This window comes from Akebia trifoliata, chromosome 12 (assembly GCF_017979445.1).
Source record: "Akebia trifoliata isolate Shusen 1 chromosome 12, ASM1797944v1, whole genome shotgun sequence".
Classification (NCBI taxonomy): domain Eukaryota; kingdom Viridiplantae; phylum Streptophyta; class Magnoliopsida; order Ranunculales; family Lardizabalaceae; genus Akebia; species Akebia trifoliata.
The window spans coordinates 4,145,380-4,154,144 of record NC_141386.1 but is presented as its reverse complement, the minus strand read 5'-3'; positions in this window follow the sequence as shown (position 1 = coordinate 4,154,144).

The window sequence follows — 8,765 nt, the reverse complement described above, 5'->3', positions numbered from 1 at the left end:
AGGAAAGATAATAAAATTAGAAGGGTATTATTAAAAAGGGATTAGAAGAGAAAATGTAACAAAATTGGAGGATATACTTATAAAGGGAGGAAGGAAAAGGGAATAAAATTGAAATTATTCATCAAGATGCATGCGAGATTGAATCTAAACCGTTCTTTACAAGGAATAAAAATTGGAAGAATATTTTATTAATTTTAATTGAAAAATTAACGAACTTCTTATGACATTGAGTTCGACGCTGCATTGACGTGGTATTGTGCACAGAGCCATAGATTTTTTTTTTTTTCCATCTATCTTAAGACAGTTATACAGATTGCGAACATAAATTAAGCTCAAATTAATTTATGTGCACAGAACCATATAGCCTTGACTTCAGTTTAAGTTGGATTGCCTGAACCCTCAACCTAAGTTCAACTCGAATTAAGGTCGCGTTGAGTTATTCTAACCCAGGCTCAACTCAATTTCTACGTAACTCAACCCATACTCGACCATCAATCTCATTGAGCTGGGGCCAGTCCGCCCAATTTGCAGCCCTAGGTATGACTAGGGTGGTCAATGGGTCGATTTTGGTTCAGTTCGGTTCCACATATACCTAGAATTGGAACGTAAATCAAACCTTGGTTTCAATTTTGATTATGAAACCCTTGGAGCAAAAATTGAATCCAACAAATATCCAAGATTGAAAAAGAATTAGAAAACCTTGAAGGAAAAAAAAAAAAAAAACCTTTAACTCTTGTAAATAAATAATGCCTATCTATGAAATCATGTTTTTCTTTTACAAATTGTAAGTCTTCAATTGCCTACTTTTTCTTCTCTTGGATCTACCACCATTAATAGATTTGTCATACCTACAAATAGGACATGTAGATTTTCGTCTCACCCACTTAGAGATACAATTTGAGTGAAAGGTGTGGTAACATCCCATGGCTTTACCATCATGTCCTGCCTCCATCTCTTCCAAGCAAATGGCACATACTTCCCCACCATCTAAGATAAACACCTCTCTCATTAATTCGTCTTCGATTTGCTTTAAGTACTCGCTCGCACGTCGTCGATGATTAATTGTATATTCTATTGGTCTATCCATTCTAAGATAATATTGTTGCATCATATAATAGAATTGGTTGTAATCTCTTCTTCTTGTTAATGATATTGTGTAATTGAAGCTCTCCATGATTATATTATATTGTGACGAGGCTTCGAGAATTGGTTCTCTACCTCTTTCAATCTCAGCACCAATGACGGCCTCCTCTACCTGAACAAAGTTCCTTATTATTTGGTGTCGTTCTCTCTCATGAAATCGACCAACTTGTTGTTCTTCCTCAATATTACTCATTATTATTTAGTTGGTCTCTCTCTCTCTCTCTTTCAATCTAAGTTTAATTGATTTTTGGTGGTGATGTTGGTTCAATCGAGTAGAGAAGGCCTGTAATTTCGTAAGGATAAGTTTTGCTCTTCTACGGAAGAATAGCATACTAGGGATCCAATTGAGAATCTCTAGGAGAAGTCCTACTTCTCTTTGGAGGGTCGAGGATTCACTAGAAAACAGAAGAGAGATTTACCCGGTGGATAATGGTGAAGTAATAACATTAAAGGAAAATGCTGAAATGACATAAATTATTTACTCACAAGTCTGATGTGGGATGTGCACATAATCATAATCATAGATGTATTTCCTCGTGATACGAGTAAAATCCATCTACGATTATATATGCATGTCCACGTCAGAATTGTGAGAATCACAATAAATACTATGTCACCCCAACACGACTCAACATTAAAATGTAGGCCGTGGGGGGAATTTATAACATGGATGTCTGTTAGAATCATAGATGCTTTCATCGAAATCCCACTCATATTTCGATGAAAAGTATCTATGGTTCTAACATATCCACGTAAGAAATGTTCCCCGTGATGTACAATGTTTCGATGTTACTACAACATGACTCTTACCCGGTAGACTTAACGGTTACATTTTTATTACAAAAACTCACTAGGAGTTCTGACGACTCCAAACAACCTTACTTTGTGAAGATTATTACCCACCAAACCTCACTTTATCAAGTTTGTTCTCGGCAAACCCTAAGGTGGGATCCAAGCCATAACATTTAAATTTATACTGTTAATTTGTTACATTGGAGTAGATTCTAACCATATTTAATTTTGACAACCAAACAATGCCACAAGGTTATAAAGGATAAAATTCTAAGAAATATTAAATATATATATATTTAAAAAAAAAAAAGTTAATTTTCAACCTTGAATTTTAATTTTAAATTTGAGAGTTTGGTAGCCATCTATTTTCAATACTTAAGATAAAGCTAAAAAGATATGAACTTTTTCCTTTGAATCTGAGTTTTTCCATGAAATTTAGAAGGATGTGTCGTTGGATTGTTAATTTGATAATCCATGTGGACCCAATGATTGTTAGTAAGATTTAAAATCTTACTAAGTTAGTCATGGCAGCAGTTTGTTAAAGTAACAAACATGATAAATTAAGGGAGTTTTTGTAACAGAATTGCAACAAATAGAGACGCCCAGTAAATCTCTCGAAAATACGTAAGGGTCTGTACTCGGTTGACTTGGCAAGTACACCACTCAACAAAGACTGAGGTCAAGGTGGAGGTGTCATCAGTTTGAAAACATTATAAAGTATCTGAAATATTTACAATAACACCACTCAACAAAGAAAGTTTAGGAGTTTTAATACAATTAGATTTAGGGTGTTTCATTTTTTTAATATCCACTGGTTTTGGGGGGAAACGTTTGTTTTTTAATCCGAGAATGCTTTCTAGGGTTTTCAAATATTCCAAAATGATTTTTCCCAATCTTTAACTAAAAATGATCATTTCATGTATTTCAAAAGGTTTTGGTTCAGAAATAGGAGTATACCCTAATAGGGGTATTTTGGTCATTTTTAGGAATGCAAATTTGCCATGTGAGCCCGTGGCCGTGCCTTACTTGGCCCAATTTTGTCCAAGCTCATCCCCCACCACCCCTTGTTGCCTTTGACCCTTTTTTTTAATAAGACCAATCATCTTTAAGCTCTATTGGTAAATTAATTTAAGAATAATAATGAAATATCTCAGGTTGGAACTTTATATCGCACTTCTTAACTCTCGATGAAAAGCATCTATCATTTCCATACGTTTTCATGTCAAGAAGTGCGATATGAGGTTTTAACTTGAGGTCACTCCAGCACGAGTCTTAATTTAATTTACACATTTATGGGAGGGGTCATATGTAGAGTACAAAATGTTAATAATTTTTAAAAATAGTAACTTTTCACGGTTGAATTTGAATTTTAAATTCAGGAGTTCAATGATTATATAATTTCAAAGTCTTTGATCATGATAAAAAAGATTAATTTTTTTTTAAATCTAATCTAGCCATCTAGGCCATGAAATTTAGCTGTCTAAGGTTTAATTCCCATGGAACTCCTTATTCGTTTACGTGATGATGTAATGTGCAACTATTTAATTTTCTAGTAAATTGAGCATATTCAACTCGACGGCCTAAAAGATAAATTCATCAAATTGTCCTCGTGATATTATACATCACATAATTTTATTTTTTTTATCAAAGAATTAAATCAAGAAATGACTGATTAGAAAAGAGTAAATCTAGCCTTACCTCGTGGCATCTAAAAACATAATTCGGTGCCATAGGATTTAGAGGATAAAATTATATGAACTTAAAAAAAAATTATTTTTCTCAATTAAATTTTAATTTTAAATTTGAAAGTTCATGGCCATCCATTTTTAAAATATATTTTAGATCAAACTTAGAAAAAGATTTTTTTTATTTATTAATATTATTTTTTTTAATTTGAGTTTTTTCAAGAAATCTGGAGAGCTATGGTGTTGGATTAATTGCTGATTTGGTAATCCACTACCCTCTTGTAAGACTCAAATTCTTAACGAGTAAAGGAAAGCGTTTCTCATTATAAAATATAACTAATTTAATAATTTGGACGAAATAAACTAATATTTTAATAATTTTCCAAAAAAGTTTTCGATTCTTTTCAGATACCATCTGTCATGACTAGCATTAGAAGTCTTCTCTATTATCCACCCTTAACATTCTCATTCCTTTGGAGTGAGATTTTTATAGCAAATTACTTGCCAAGCAAGAATACTTACCACGCAAGTAGTAACATTGGGGACCAAAATGCCCCTTTTAAATTAACAAAATTCCCTCCCCAACATCACCCATTCCCAATTTCATATTTCTAAATCGGTAAAATTACTAGAAATCTGCCTTTTTTAGGTTTTAACTATAACGAAGGAGATCCAAGAAAGAAACAGTACTATTATGGTAAATAAACTGAAAATAATAATTAGTCATATTTTAAAAATATATTACAAGACAGAATTTCTAGGAGTCTAATCTTCTTCTCTTCACAGAGATCTCAACTAGGGATTAGAATTATTATACCTACATAGAGGACAAGTAGTTTTGTGTGTCATCCACTTAGAGATACAATGTGAGTGATACGTGTGGTGACACCCCATGGCTTTGGCCTCTTCTCCTTCCTCCATCTCTTCTAAACAAATCGAACAAACTTCCCCTCCATCGATCATAAACACCTTTGTTGTTGTTGTTGTTGTTGTTGTTGTGTTGTTGTTGTTGGATTCAGCAAACCATATTCCATTGCTCCTGCTAACCATGCCATCATTTGTAAATTGATGAGTCGTAATTGTCGTGTACCCGTGAAGTTCGAGTGATTACTTGTCCTGGGTTCTTCCATTGTTGCCTCCACCATTGAATCGTGTTGTAAGCTTTCAAGAACTCGGTCAACCCGACTTCTTTCTTCCTGGAGTGAATCCATTAATGTTGGGAGAGTTTGAGTTGCTTTGTTAATAAGTTGAAGCCGTCTTGTTCTCACTTAAGAGTTGTTACATATGGTTTTAGTTTTACCTATTATAACGGATTGTTTCTAATTCGGATGGGACGAAAAGACCAAGTTAAAAGAGCTGCTATTGGCACTCCAATTCTTACTTATTCCACCTCAATTAAAAATAAAGAAAATAGAGGTATTTACGAAAACATGCACGACTTTTGTTCTAATTACAGTTTCAATACATTGTTCATTTTATTTACAAAAATATGCTAACGGTACACTATTCACTTTTACACATCTACGAACTCTTAAGTTTAAAAGTGATGAACTTACGACTTTGTAGATATTAAAATTGATGAACTTATGAGTTCATAGACACATAAAAAGTGAATAATGTACTCATGCATGTTTTAGAATTAAAATGAACAATGTACTGAAATTGGAAATTCTGTACATGCAATGCACAATTTGGAGATTCAACCAAGAAAATAAATATACAATTGAGAATAAGTAAAAGTTGGGGTGCCAAAACAAATTATGTTTCATTTTTTTTTTTTCTTTTGAGTGGAGATTTTATATGAACCTAATCATAATCAGGGGCGGAGCCAGTAAGGAGACATCTCAACTATTTTGGGCATTTTAGATCCCTTGAATTTATGCTTAAATTTGAGATACCCTTATATTTTGAACTACTGACATGCCCCATTTGACCCTGTCGCCCCCACTCCCTCATCTTCCAACCAATGTTTGCCCCCCTCCCATTTAACTATAAGTTTATCCCCACTAAAAAAAAATCCTAACTCCACCCCAGATCATATTGTAAACAACTACAGAAATTGTTTAACCAAGTGTTATAATCTTTTCTAACGTTCAGGTAATAATTTGAGTCAAGCCTTTGTAATAGTTGAATGGTGTGTTTTAATAAATAATTGGGGAGTGAAATAATTTAAGAAATTAGAGTGTACTAAGTAAAAGTTGGGGTGCCAATAGCAGTTCTCTTTGGAAAAATGGATTAATTTTGAACCAATTGTTTTAGAAAGTGAGCCAAAGGGCCAAAAGTTTATCAAATTGATCCAATCATGATCGAACCTTTATTAATTTTGGTTGGACCAATTGGTATTGATTAAAAATTAAAAAATGTCTGATATTCCCAAGCATTAGGGTACTATTTATTTTAAAGTGAAATTATAAAAATACCCCTCTCAAAAATGTGTCATTTAATAATAAACCCTGATGGATGTATAATAATTTATTTTTTTTAAATTGCTATTTGGTAAAAAAATTAATCCAGAAATGGTAATTTACCCATTTTGGAATTAATAATAAGAATTTTGCATTGAAACAGGGATTTCTAAAATTTCCTTTATTACTTTAGTAAAATAATTATTGAAATTTGTTATATTCTCTAGCTATTTCAGAGCACTATTCATTTAAAAGTAAAATATTTCACGAAATAGAAAAATCTAATGTAAATTACAAAAATACCCTCCCCAAAAATGTGATATTTAATGATAAACACTAGTGAGCATTTCAGTAATTTAACAGTTTTCTTTTTACTTTTTAATCAAAAAATTTAATTTGAAAAATGGAAATCTCTCATTCTCAAAATGAAAACCATTCAATGATAAACAACAACAAAAAATAAAATAACATAAAATGAAAAGTGCAGTGGAACAGAAATTTCACAATTTTTTTCCACTTTTAACAATTTATAATTTCTTTTTCTTAAGTTACATTAACAAAAACAGGTATTTGGAACTTGGTTCACTAATTGGATCAATTTTATTACAAAATTGGGTCGGGCCATTGGCTTGGTCGGGTGTTTTAAATCCTGATTTTAACTTCAAAAACAAAGTACAACTCCAAATTGGACAAGATAGATTCTATTGGGAGTATCTCTAAAACAAAATGTCTAATCTTAACCATACTTTTTATTTGATGGAAAACCTCAAAGGGACCAGCTAGTTGCACATCACCCATTATCAATTGCATTCCACCACTTAAAAGTTCCCCTTTGCACTTCATTTGGATAATTACACTTCAAAAATAATTTTAAAAAAATGTTACACTCTTTTCTTTAAAAAAATTGTTCTTCCTCAATTATATAAGAAATTATTCTTACTTCAGTCATTTTTACAAGAAATATTTTTTCATTTCATAACCATGTTTGCAAAGTTACGTTTTCTTGAAATACAAAAGTTCAGATTAAATTATAAACAAAGATTAGAAAATTACTGCCTTAATTAAATTGAAGCTAAAGATAACACAATCAAAGTAGAGCACGAGCAGAGAATACAAAGTTATAAGTTAAAATAAAACTTAAACCTTGAAAGATTAGGTATTGGAGTGCAAGCAGTAGATTAAAATAAAGGTTATAAAATACCAAAAACAAATGATTTTTTAAAGTTGATGTGCAACCAACCCTTAGTGGTGTGCAACTAGTCAGTCCCAACCTCAAGTCAAGTTTAACTTTAGTAGCCGTTGTACTTCGTTGCTTAGTTAACAAGGGAGAGACCTTGTTGGAATACTCTGTGGAGGAGCTGGAAAAGTAGTTCTGTACAGAAAGGGCATTTGGCAATCAACTATGTGAAGTACTGGCAGAAGTACTTTTGTGCTGGAAGTCTGTTTGGGAACCATACTGACTTCTAGAAAAAAGATCAGAATACAAATATTATACCAATTACTATTTTTTGTCTTTTAGTGTCATAATATGCCTTCAAACTATATTATTTTTGACATTTTAACTATAAATATTAATATAATATAATATAATAAATATTAATATACTATAATATAATAAATATTAATATAATATGTTTTAATCCAATATACTCAAAATAAAAATAAAAAATTGACAGCACATCCTTTAAAAATTGGATGTTTTAACTTATCACCTATTGAATTAACTTCGTCAACCCATAAAAATCCTCCAGTATGATTCTAGAATTAAAGAATAAATAAATTTCATCAGGTTATAATAAATAAATATACACACACACATATATATATATATATATATATATATATATATATATATATATAGTAGAAATTTGATAAGTTCATGTATGTCTTATTAACAATTATTACCTTCCAAGATGGACACCGATAAAAATTTTACCTTTGTTTTCTTTGGTTCTAACAGTAATAATAACTAACTCCCGACCACACGAACAACAAAGTGTCATTAAAACTATAATCAAAGATTTCAAATGCATGAAAAATCAAAATAGATAAATTTAAAATAACTTACATGAATAACAAGTCAAATGTTTAACAACATTTAAATTAAAGTACTAAATTTATAAACCTCATATTTCCCTTTGTTTTTATAGCCCAAGCAACCCCTCTTCCATCTGTTTTTCAGTTTCTATTAAGCCCCCTCACTCTTTCGTTTTTCTGTGAACAAAATCCTTTCATCTCTCTCGATTTTTCTGCCCTACAGATCATCATCAATCCACTCACCTCCCCTTCATCTTGCAGCCATTAAAGCTTCACCTTCACTGTGTTTTGCAGAAATTAAAGACTCACATTCACTTCTATTTTCACCACCAAAACAGCTTCTATCATTAGCCATTAACACCCAACTGACCTCTATTCTTTTTTATTTTTCACTCACCCAATCAACTTCTATCCCTCTCGATTTTTCATTTGCTAGACTCACCATCACACAACTTGTCTCTGATCTACTAATGAATCATGTTCTTTCAACCCAATGAAAATAAAGAACAACAACAGAATAATTTTCTAAAATAAAAAAGCTAGAACAAATGTGGGTTTCATCACCTCAGAGTATCTGACTGATCTAATAATCACCATGAAAGTAAAAGAAAAAAATTTATGGGTTTTCTTAATTGAATCCTGTTCTTTCAACTCAATAAAGATAAAAAATCAAACAGAAATTATAGCAGCCATGTTCACCTTA